Source organism: Bos javanicus, chromosome 23 (assembly GCF_032452875.1).
Source record: "Bos javanicus breed banteng chromosome 23, ARS-OSU_banteng_1.0, whole genome shotgun sequence".
Classification (NCBI taxonomy): Eukaryota; Metazoa; Chordata; class Mammalia; order Artiodactyla; family Bovidae; genus Bos; species Bos javanicus.
Genome location: NC_083890.1, coordinates 39,889,493 through 39,902,760, shown reverse-complemented (window position 1 = coordinate 39,902,760; position 13,268 = coordinate 39,889,493). Strand labels below are relative to the sequence as shown.

Sequence of the window (13,268 nt, the reverse complement as noted above, 5' to 3'; positions counted from 1 at the left end):
CCAAGTCCTCTGAGTGGCTCTTGACCACCACATCACTCTGTCACAGTACTTGACAGTGTTTTACAAAACTAGTTATTTACACCCAGTGGACGGCCACAGAAACACACAAAAGGCAAACACAAGATTTCCTCTCACTGAGTAAAACCTCTGGCTCAAACACAAAGTAATTCACATGCTTATGAATGATTCAACTTTAGGCTAATTTTTAAATAGCCAGGTGAGGTTAGTTCAAGGTATCAAACTACAAAAGCAAAGATGTACCCTGCCATTCAAAACGTTTAACACAAATAGGGAAGAGTCTTTGTTCAATATTTAAAAGGAAAATGGGGGAAATTATTTCCACTGTCTAATTCGTCACACACACAAAAATGCATACTAAGCTGTCACTGTAGAGAAGGAAATACTATTCTCTCAAAGCCAGTAATACTTAAAGGCTTAAAAAAAAAAAAAAAAAAAAAAAACTTAGTTACCTTACCATGCTAATGTTACCTATTTGTTACAGTAACTCTAGATCAAAAAAAGCAGATGCTTAAAACTGGATAAGGCTGCTCAAATTTAACACCATTCTCTTGATAAGCTTTCCCCACCACTCTCCTCCCTCCTTACTCAAAACATTGCTCTTGAAACAAGTAATTTTAAGGATCTTTCTCGAGGCAATAAAGTAACCATCCCCACTACAATTTGGATAGTGACTACTAAACTTTAATTAACTATATAAATAGAAATCGTTAAGGATAGAGAACAAAAGACAAAACAAAACAAAAACCCTTAACAGTTTGTTATCCAATTTAAAAAAAGGGCAGTTACAAGTTTAGCTCCATGACACATTCTCTACCGAGCTGGGATTAGAGACTGGTGGGCACACAAAGCATTGATTCTGAGGACCTGTTTCATTAAACTACAAAACGTTAAGTACTAAAGGCTTGTTAATCTGCTCAACGAACCACATGAGGGTTTACAGCATGGCCCTTCCAAAACTGGGGCTGAATCGACTCAGGACTTGTAGCGGAATGCCCGAGCAGCTCAGCATGGTTTGCCCTTTCTGATTTTCCCCACACGAATGGTTGTGGTCATTCCTGGTGGGGTAGACAACCTAGGGAGTGTTTTTTTTTTTTCTTCAAGACAGCACAAAGAGCCCACAGCAAAGCTTCCCTTTCCTCAAAGCCTTCCTTCCTGATCCTTGTCTGTTTTTTTTTAAAAAAAAGAACTTCCCTCAAGGGACCTGCCCAGCTGCTTTCCTCGGCCTCTTCTAACAGCAGCAGAGCTCATCACACCTACAGATCCGACTCTAAAGGGCCAGACAGAATCAATAACTCCACTCTGCTTTCAGAAGAATGGCTGAGAGGACACAGACCAGAAGGGAAACACACACCCACTCTCCCTTCCTCTCTCTCTCTCACCCCATCTCTCTCTCTCTCTATCGCCTGTTGATTGGAATTCATCTCACAAAGGAAGGTAAATGGCAACCCACTCCAGTGTTCTTGCCTGGAGAATCCCCGGGGTGGGGAAGCCTGGTGGGCTGCTGTCTATGGGGTCGCACAGAGTCAGACACGACTGAAGTGACTTAGCAACAGTAGCAGCAGCAGCAACCATACTTTTAGTAGGGTGACAACAGAACCCTAAGAAACAAAACAAGCTGCCCAAGGAAGTGGTAGGCTAACAAGCTTTGGAAATGTCATTTCTCCACCCCCATATACATACTTATCACATAAAACAGCTGTATGCCTGCAAGAATAGCTTTAAAATCACTGGTTTCTCCCAACAGAACACAAGTGTACCAGAAGAAAACTGAAAGGTCCAAGTCAGAAGATTTATAACGCCCTGTAGGCACACGAAAAAGCTGCTGTCTGAGCTGAGACAAGAGACTCGTAGAATGTGTGCAAGGAGCCCATGCTCCCTGGCTGGCTGATACCGGCTTCCACTATCTGGAGCTTGTGGCTGCCTTCTTTCACTTGACACCTTCCTCTCTCCCATCAGCTACTGCAGGCTAACTCAGCCTCCCAAGAACAGTGACCTTTTCTCCCTGGTTTTCCTAACACTCTGATAAGAAGTAAATTACAACCCAACCATTTCAGCTGCTGTAAATGTTACCTATGACTCTATTTGACTCAAGTCTACATGTAAGTTGGTAAATCATCTGCCTGCAATGCAGGAGACTTGGGATTGGGAAGATCCCCTAGAGAAGGAAATGGCAACCCACTCCAGTATTCTTGCCTGGAGAATCCCATGGACAGAGGAGCCTGGCAGGACACAGCCCATGGATTGCAAGAGTCAGACGCGACTTAGCGACTAAACCACCACCACCACCACCTACATTTGAGTACAGTTGAGATAAATCTGAATTTTAAAGCTAAAAAAACCTTACAGGACTTCCCTGGTGGTACAGGGGATAAGAATCCGCCTGCCATTGCAGGGGACCCTAGTCCTGGAAGATCTCACATGCTTACGGAGCAACTAAGCCCATGTGCCACAACCACTGAGCCCGAACACCCTAGAACCAGCAAGCTGCAAATACTGAGCCCATGTGCTGTAACGACAGAATCCCGTGTGTCTAAAGCCTATGCTAGGCAACAAGAAGAGCTACTGTGATGAGAAGCCCACACACCACAACTAAAGAGTAGCCCCCCGCTCTCCGCTACGAGAAAGCCCACGTGTAGCAACGAAGACCCAGCCCAACCAAAAAAAAAACCCCTTACAGATCACCTAGTTTAGCCTGCAGTTTGACAGATGAAGACTCAAATGGAAAGGATTAATTACTAGCCCAATGGATACAGACCATGTTAGCGGCAGGACCAGGCAGTATCCAGACTTCCCATCCAGCTCTGACGCCATCCTGATCCTCCACATAGAAGGGGTGCCTGGGATCCTGCAGTGATACAGGAGCTAAGGCTAGGAATGCCATACAGTTCCAGGGCCTGAAGCAGGGAACCGTGGTCCACAGGCCATTCAGTTCAGTTCAGTTGCTCAGTCATGTCTGACTCTTTGCAATCCCATGAACTGCAGGACACCAGGTCTCCCTGTCCATCACCAACTCCCAGAGTTCACCCAAACTAGTGTCCATTGAGTTGGGGATGCCATCCAACCATCTCATCCTTTGTCATCCCCTTCTCCTCCTGCCCTCAATCTTTCCCAGCTTCAGGGTCTTTTCAAATGAGTCAGCTCTTTGCATCAGGTGGCCAAAGTATTGGAGTTTCAGCTTCAGCATCAGTCCTTCCAATGAACAACCAGGACTGATCTCCTTTAGGATGGACTGGTTGGATCTCCTTGCAGTCCAAGGAACTCTCAAGAGTCTTCTCCAACAAAAAGCATCAATTCTTCGGTGCTCAGCTTTCTCATATCCATACATGACCACTGGAAAAACCATAGCCTTGACTAGACGGACCTTTGTTGACAAAGTAATGTCTCTGCTTTTTAATATGCTGTCTAGGTTGGTCGTAACTTTTCTTCCAAGAAGTAAGCGTCTTTTAATTTCATGGCTGCAATCACCATCTGCAGAGATTTTGGAGCCCCAAAAATAGTCAGCCACTGTTTCCATTGTTTCCCCATCTATTTGCCATGAAGTGATGGGACTGGATGCCATGATCTTAGTTTTCTGAATGTTGAGCTTTAAGGCAACTTTTTCACTCTCCTCTTTCACTTTCACTAAGAGGCTCTTAGAAAGATGAAAAACCTGTGCCTCCCAAGCAGGCAGGTGAAGCGGTTGATTGAAGAATAAGCAAGTACCCTGCATCTAGATAACTGAGGTAATTCCTTCCTTCTCTGCCATGCTAAGTCACTTCAGTCGTGTCCAACTCTGTGCGACCCCAGAGACGGCAGCCTACCAGGCTCCCCCGTCCCTGGGACTCTCCAGGCAAGAACACTGGAGTGGGTTGCCATTTCCTTCTCCAATGCATGAAAGTGAAAAGTGAAAGGGAAGTTGCTCAGTCGTGTCCGACTCTTCACAACCCCATGGACTGCAGCCTACCAGGCTCCTCCTGGTAAAATCCATGGGATTTTCCAGGCAAGAGTACTGGAGTGGGATGCCATTGCCTTCTCCGCTCTCTGCCATAATTCCAAGTAAAAACAAATAAAAAGAGGCATTTTGATGAAATATACCTGGCTTGAGAATAGGAGGCTTTTTTTAAAAAATGGGACAGAATTTAACTTTGTGAGGCTTCACTTTCACAATATACCCTTGGCACAGGAAGACTCTAGTAAATTTCCGTAAGTTGCCTTAATAGGGAAAACACTTAGTCAGGTAAATAAGGTAAAATAAGGCTTACTGTCTGAGGCTTTCAGATTTTAGTTTTGAGAACAGTAATGGTTCTGAGAATGTACATACATGATCACAATCAAAAATAGGAAAATAAACCAAAGGACAACTTGTGAAACCAGGCTTTAAAACCTAATTTATTAAACTAGAGCAGCATTTATCAACCTTGGCTACACATGAGACTCAACTGCCAACCGTGTGAGTTAACCACCTCAGATATTCCACCAGCTCAAGCCCTCTGATGACTACACCCGCAGATTTCTAGTCTTCAGGATGAGACCCCTACGCCATGGAGCAGAGACAAGTCATGTCTACTTTGTCCGATTTCCTGACTCACAGAATTCAGGGGCATTAAAAAATAACGTTTTCAGACCACTAACTTTGGGGCTGATTTGTAAACAATAATAGTAACTGGGACACCTGGCAAGTGTTTAAAAACCCCAATGCCAAAGAGGCACTTCAGTCCGATGAAGCCAGAAATGCTAGGGGTAGGAGTGAGGCAACCATTTTTAAAGCATGCCAGATGATTCTGACGTGCAAGCAAGGTTTAGAACCATGTCCAGGCGTGTACTGTCCAAAACAGTAGCCACCTGCTGTTTAAACTAATGGGCTTCCCTGATGGCTCAGTAGTGAAGAATCCGCCTGCCAATGCAGGAGACGGATTCGATCACTGATCCAGGAAGATCCCACGTGCCCCGGAGCAACTGGGCCCCTGCGCCACAACTACTGAGCCTGCACTCTGGAGCCCGGGAGCCACAAGCACTGAGCCCATGGGCTGCAACTACCGAAGCCCACAAGCCCTAGAGCCCATGCTCTGCAAAAAGAGGGCTTCTCATCCCAATGAGAAACCCACGCACTGCAACTGGAGACTGGCCCCTGCTTGCCGCAACTAGAGAAAGCCAGTGCAGTGAAGACCCAGTGCAGCCATAAATAAATAAACAAAATTCTAAAACTAAAATAAATGTAATGAAAATCAAATAAAATTTAAAAGTCAGTTCTTTGGTTGCACTAGCCGCATTTCAAGTGCTCAGTAATCATACATGGTTAGCAATTACCACAGTGGACAGCAGATGTGTAGAATATTCCCACCATCACAGAAAATTCTAATGGACCAGCCCCGGTCTAGAGCTGCTGCTGCTGCGTCGCTTCAGTCATGTCCAACTCTGTGCGACCCCATAGACGGCAGCCCACCAGGCTCCCCGTCCCTGGGATTCTCCAGGCAAGAACACTGGAGTGGGTTGTCATTTCCTTCTCCAATGCATGAAAGTGAAGTCGCTCAGTCGTGTCCGACTCTAGCGACCCCATGGACTACAGCCTACCAGGCTCCTCCGTCCATGGGATTTTCCAAGCAAAAGTACTGGAGTGAGGTGCCATTGCCTTCTCTGTGGTCTACAGCAGTGATTCTCAAAGCTTGGTCCTGAGCTAAGAGCATCAGCATCCCCTGGGGACTTGTTACAAGTGCAAGATCTCAGGCCGAGGTACGGCTCAGGACTTTTTGGAGTGAGGCTCTCCAAATGAGCCTAATGCACTCTCAAGTGTGAGAACCCCTGGGCTGTTACTGTCCACACAAAATCATTTTTTCCATGGCCTAACTCACACCTACATATGAAAGCTATCAACTTTGAACTCCATAGTAATGTAAGGGAAAGGTTCATGTTGTCATACAATTTCAGAGATGCATTTTTGTGTTGAGTAAGTTCACTTGGGAAGAAATGCCTTGCAATTGGCAAAGGAGTCTTTAAAAGTTCCAGTTATTTTTATGCTCTCAGTTATTTATAATTGTTCAGAGAAGCAACTTTCAGGTCCAGAAATATAGAAATATGGTTTTAAAGTTATGAAACTCAACAGACTATAGTACTCAACTATTAAAATTATAATTATGAAAACCATGTTGCATGACAAAATATAAATGGGACAAAAGCAAAACACAAAATTTTAACTACAAATATTTATATTTATGGATAAGGACAAAATGAAGGAAGGGGAAAAATAAGAATAATGGATTTGTTAGGGGTTTGTTTGAATAACGACACTTTCCCCCTGCCCCCACTTTTAAATTTCTGCCATGCTTCTTATAAAACATTTTAGACTATCTAAGGAAGCAATCTTTTAAAAAGATACAATTGTGCTTTGATGTGAAAAGTTCATTTCAAGAACAATTTGGTAAAATAGTTCTAGTACTTTATTAGTGACTCACCGAACTGTTCATCTCATAGTAAAATGAAATCAACAGCAGAAACTAACACAACACTGTAAAGCAATTCCACTGCAGTGCAAAAAGTAAAATCGGGGGGCTTCCCCGGTGGCTCAGCTGGTAAAACAGTAAATCGAGACTGCATTCAACAAATGATGAGGCTTGGACTGTTTATCCTCCTAATTCTGAGGGTCTATGAGGGCCTATAAAAAAAAAAAAAAAAACTTTCCATTTTTTTTTTAACCTTAGATCTTACAATCAAATAAACAAATTACTCATTTTTACAATAAAATTTTAGAGATATGAAAACCTGACATTTTTCCATGCTTAGTTTCCATATCATTGTTGGATAAAACACCAAATAAACTAATTTCCAAGGAAGAATTTCTGATATTTTCTTCTTATATTTGCAAAGCTAAATTCCCAGAGATATAATATTTTATAGAGTGATCTTGAAAAGATAGCTCTTGAATTCCATATAAATCAACTCTTGATTGTTTTCATGTGAATTTTAGTATACTTCCTTTACCGATAGCTCTGTTGTTAGTAAATTTCATTTTTGTTGTTAAGGTACAAAATTTCTTTGAGTGTTTCTATATATCTTGTTGGTTTCTCTGCCATTCTGTTTCCTCTGCCAGTAATGTTCTCCAAAGTCCTTTAAATTCTAAATGCACAAACACCTTCTCCGTTGTAGCTCCAGGGAAGATTTGAGAAAGGGTAACTGTGGCTGAATAACTGAGAAACCTTCATGTCTTCAGAAAGCCTACTATTTGGGGAAGATGTTTTCTTATAAATGTTTTTAAAATATGAGTGCATAGCATATGTTTCAATTTTATTGAAAACTGAGAAACCTTGATGTCTTCAGAAAGCCTACTATTTGGGGAAGATGTTTTCTTATAAATGTTTTTAAAATATGAGTGCATAGCATATGTTTCAATTTTATTGAAAACTGGAAACAATTCAAGGTATCCACTTGTCTCTGATTAGATTTTGCCAGAAGAATCCAAGTGGTAGAATGATAAACTGGCTAGTTTGGTATCATTTTGAAAAATCTCCCCAGTCCAACAAGCATATATATTTTAAACTTAACAATAACCAAAAAAAGAAAAAAATTCAACTAACATTTTTGCAATAGTAATACAAAATTAGGATTTTCTAATTTTTTTCAACTTTTGTACTGATTACAACTAATTATCTTCATGAATGTTAGTAAGTAAGAGTTGCATAAGGCAACTACCACCTTTAATTATAGCATTTATACATGCTCTTAAGAAAAAAACAATTTTATTTCAGTTGTTGAAAGTTGAAAAGGGATTTGACAGAACATTTAATAATTTTTTAAAAAACAACAAAGAATTTACAAAAATTCTTTCTGTCCACTGGGCACTGTTGAATCTAGGCCCTGAGAATACAAAGATAAATCATATATAGTCCTTGTCCTAGAGAAAGCCCGAAATCTATGTATTTGAGAAAAGCCTTTAACATAAAAGACAGACACCAACACTAACAAAACTATGCACTTGAAAAAGAAGAAGAAAGAAAAGGCCTACTATACAGAGAAAAATATCATTAGTGTCCTCAGAAAGACAGCAAATGCCACAACTAGAAAATAAGCACAGGATGCTATGTTTTTTTTTTTTTAAGTCTAGAAGAGTTCTTGGAAATTAAAAATATGATATCAGGGGGAAAAAATTAAACATAAAGTTTGGAAGATAAAGTGGATGAAATCTCCCAGAAGGCAGAACAAAAACAATAGATGAAAAGCAGAAAGGAAAAATAAAATAATCAGATGACCAGTTCAGGAAACCCCATGTCTAAATAAGTGCTCCAGAAAACAATAAATAAAAAGAGAGCATTTGCTAATGAATTAATTCAATCAATTTTTTCAGAACTGAAGGATACAAGTTTCCAAGTCCAAAAGGCCCACCACTGTGATTTCACAAAAAAGGAGAAGAAAGAATATTCTATAGGATTCCAGAAAAGAAAATCTAGGTCATGTCTTAAGGGCTGGAAATCCAAATAGCTTCAGACTTCTCAACAGAAACACTGGAAGCAAGAGGACATTAAAGCAACCAACATCTTTAAAATAGAATTTGTTACCCATCCAAACTATTAACAAGGTAAGTGGGTGGAATGAAGATATTTTCATTTTTTAAATGAAAAACTTCACCTCCCAAAATTCTTTCTGGGGAAGCAACCACAGGATATGCTCTACAAAATTGAGGCAGCAAAGAAAGAAAGAAAAGAGAACCAGAAAAACAAGAGAGTCCACACAGAAAAGAGTCTGTAAAAGGAATTCTCAGAATGATGTGGCAGGAACCCCCAGGATGACAGCTACATCAGGCATAGCCTTTATAAATTATAAAACTACTCCACACTTCAAAGTATTTACACTGATTTAAAATATTTATACATATGTATGTATGCAGAACCCAACTTCTTACCCACTAAACTTGTATTTTTCAAATTTAAACTTGTGACCCTTTAGCAGGTTTTGAAGTTAATTTGGTAAGTCACAACCAACGTTTCTAAAATGAATGAGAACAGAAAGGGGTAGAAAAATAACAGAGATATTGCACATAGTAAATTTCTTCATGAACCTTTATATAGGTACACACAATAGTGCATAATGTAAATACATTTTTAACTGTGAACAAAATAATTTTAAGTCACTAATCTTTAGTACATTATAATTACTTTTAGGCTTGTCTTTTAAAGTGAGAGATGACAAGCTATTTTAAAACAAAAATGGAAAACGTGGACATCTAATGAAAATATTCCATTATAACATTCGTCAAAATACCACTGATATCATGCATGAAGAATGCTCACTCCTATATTAGTGAAATCTAAATACTCTGCTTTCTTACAATCAACTTTGTAATACTGAGCCAGAGAGAAGAGTAACAACACAGAAAACACAATAAAACTCAAAGTCACCTAGATAATGTAGAATATTACTGCTTCTTTGGTAATGGATCTTTTTCACTTGATATGATTTCAACTAATTTTTCAAGTTTCACTCTACAGTTTTACTTGAGGAGAAGAAACCATCCTAGAAACCACTGTAATAGCAGGGGAAACCAGTCTGGGGGAATAAACAATCAAAAACTTGCAACATATAATTCATAAACTAGAAAATATAGATGCAGTCGAATCGACCAAGCTGTAGCTTTCTTCCACTGACTGACCTTTGTGTACCTTGTAAGCTACACTGCCCACCTTACAGTATGGAAAAACTGGGCAAGAGGTTAAAACTTTGATGCTCTTTTACTAAGAGCCTAAATTTATCTGGTTTTTCTTTTAACTTAGCTAGGTTATATCTGCACATTGCTTCAGTTGCTTACCCTACAATTTACTTACTTTAAAATGGTTTAAAACAATCAAGAACAAAAATTTCTGTACAAAGCCAGTTCCATTACATTCTGATGATAAAGCTTCACTTCCTAAAAGCTACAAAGATCAGATTGATATATACATGGGTATATATATTTTTTAATGGGCTTCCACAGTGGCTCAGCAGTAAAGAATCCACCTGCAAGGCAGGAGATGCTTTAGATCCCTGGGTTGGGAAGATCCCCTGGAGGAGGGCATGGCAACCCACTCCAGTATTTCTTGCCAGGAAAATGGGGGGCAGAGGCGCCTGATGGGCTACAGTTCATAGGGTTGCAAAGAGTTGGACATGACTGAGCACAGATGAGCATGTGTATTTTTAAAACTGCAACTACCACCCATACTGGATTTTTTTTAAGGAGTCAACATACTGTTATTAAAGGATAGAAAAGATACTTGTGGAAAATATATATATATATTTGTGTGTGTATTTGAGAATATGTATGGGAAATCAATAACTGAGGTCACCTTTTTTGTTTGGGGAGAGGTGAGAGGATATTAAGCGTAAGGATGACAGCAAGAATGAGAGGAAGACTTTGCAATGGACACCTGGTTATACTTTGATTTTTAAACTATTATGTATTTTGGCAAGTTAGGGGTTCTCATTCTGTCCTCCTTCCTGGATTGCCTGGCTTCTGCACCCGGCTTCACATTCTGCACGCACGCACACACACTCAGCCAGAAGTAATCTGTGGCAGGTATGCGTTCAGTTTCTTTGACAAAGGACTTTCTGCCGATCTTGAAAAAGTGAACCTGCACTCTTAGCATCCCCCATGACCAGCACAAATGCCACCCGTCTTTACAGGATGCCAAGACCCCGGGTCACATCCACAGCCCCTCCTCAGCGTTCCCATCACAGTGCAAACCATCACCATGCAGACATTTGCTGAGGGTCTGCTATGTGCCAGGTGCTCTTTGGAGGTATGGAAGACAAAAGTCAGTAGGACCAGGTTCCTGCCTTCCCAGAGCTCACAACCGAAAGGAGGGGAGACAGAAGGGGAAACAGGCAATTTTCAAGTGATATGGTATAGACAATGGCAAAAGTATAATTTAAATAATCTACCGTACTATATTTTAACTATTTGTACTTCTCTCATCTCTCAAAGGTGTAAGCCTCTGGCATAGGCTCTGGGTCCACAGTGGTCCTTGGATTCCCCCGTGCTGAGCATGGTACCTGCATGATCTGAACTTTATAATGAACTTCATACATGTCTCCTGCATTGTAATGCAATGGTATGTTAAGAAACCCATATATATAGCTCTTAATGTTTCAGAATGGTTTATTAACTATCAACTATTAATCTAGACGTCTGTGGTACATTATAATCTTAGAATTTTAGGACCAAAACAAACATCTTTAACCTCAGAAGCCCTGTGATCTTTTAGACCTTAACATGTAGGCTTGGCTTTGATTCCATAAAGGGGGAAATTATGAAAGCTAAGCCTGTTTCTTTTCCTGGAAACCAATGTACTCTTGCTTGTTTTTACTAGTAGGACTGAAAACTTGGACCTAGTAACTTAAAATCCCAATCACCATTAATACATTAGTAATTTCCTGCAATATTTGGAAAAACAGCTATTTCAACGATAAGGTTTACCAAGATTCATTTCAAAACTTCTTACACTTCAAGCCTTGGACTTCTAGGTAAGAAAAACACTAGTCTCACCTTGCTCTGATTCCAAAACAAATGAAAGAAATGAACTGCAAACAGAACATGAAGCACTGTTGCAATTAATCAACCTAGAACCCAAGGGAGAAACTGCTTCTATTTTTAAATGCACTGTTGCTTTAAGGGAAAACCCACTGGAGAAAGATGAAACCAAGCTGCATAATGAAAATCAAAATGCATTTGATGTCTCCATCCTTGCAAAGACAGTAATCCTAACGCGCAAGCAGTACTGCTGGGCTGAACCCTCCCAGTCTGTCTATAAACTGAATGACAGGTACCTAGGCAAAACCCACACAAAGAGCCCATCCACCATTCAAAGAATCCTGTCAGGAGGTCAGAACATGTTTCAGCACTATTCTTATAGCTCCGGATAACGGGCTATTCCAAGAAGCAAGCATATGGAGAAATCCCCAAATCACCCTTCAAATCATTACGTAAAAGATCCTGATTAGTAATGACGGTGGTGGCCCTAAAAATGATCAACTGATTATTTAGCCTTTCCAGCCAAGTGTCTGCAGTTGTAAAGTCTATCCACATTCCACAAAATTAAATCCCTGTCTGTCCACAATGGCCAAAGCTTCATAACATTAAATAGTAGCTAATAGTAACAATCCTTATGGTTAAGAGTGGCAAGAAGCAGGTGCCAAACCAGCAAGGAAAATAGAAGCCACAGAAAACATAGGAGTTGACAATTCTACTTGTTTCCTAGATTGCTTTGAAAAATCTGACCCAGCAGAATTTATTTCTGAAACATGAGAAAATATTCAGTTTGGGCGTGGGGGGTGGGGGAGGGATGGGGGAAATGTACTGGTGATCTAGGCAGCCAATGTAATCTGTAAATATCTTCATTTACTCAATGAGTTTACTTGCTACTAACATGAAAAATACAACTATATTGCTATAAATGGATCTAAAATACTATAAATATTTAAAATGTATCTAAAAATATTATCCAAGGATACAACCATTACTGTTAAAAAGCATTTAACACATTTTAAATATAACTTAGCTATTTACTATCACCATAACAATCTGCTATAGGAAGCAGAATGTTTGCACACTGGATAAAAATTTCTAGCTTCAGCACAAAAAGCAAAAAATTCTCAAATTTACCTCCTGATAATTTATTCCCCCAAATTCAGTAAACTATGCCTGGACACTGCATGATTATAGAATGAAGACAGTTGCTTCCTTTAGCAATAAAGTAACAAACCCTACTTCAGAGCTGCTGTTCAGTTAAAAAAAAATCTCCAAAGAGTAAAAATGTCACTAAATAGTATCACATCAATCAACAGGTAACAGGTGACTTTTAGAAACAAAAACTCACTCCGGAGGAGTTAATTTTTCAAATCTCCCTGGTTTCTCTTTCCTATTTTTCCAAGCTACTGCACTGCTATACTGAATGAATTCCAACCGTTTTCTTCTCAGGGGCTTACCAGAAAAATGCCAAATATTCAAATTATTTTAGGGCATTTTCCCATACTGTTCCGTGGAATAGAGCAGAATTAATAAGGATCCAACAGTTACCACTTTTCAAATGCAAATATGTTGCCATCTAGTAAATGCAGCCCCTCTTAAACATCCCCCCAGTGTCTACACAGCTCCGGGGCACTACTTTTGTTTTCCTGAAAATCAAAATTCGCGCATTACATTCAGGCATTATCTCAACCTAGCACCAACAAAATAATAGATCTTAAATGGTCCAGGCCTAAGCCTGCATCGTACAAAACTGTTTTGCTTTACTGCAGGGGTGGGGGTG

At 40.0% G+C, this 13,268-nt stretch overlaps 1 protein-coding gene across 9 annotated transcripts in view; it reads right to left on the bottom strand.

Moving 5' to 3' along the window:
• Window positions 1–13,268, bottom strand: part of KIF13A (kinesin family member 13A) — a 202,737-nt gene that overhangs the window by 188,425 nt on the left and 1,044 nt on the right. The gene's annotated exons all lie outside the window — the stretch shown is intronic.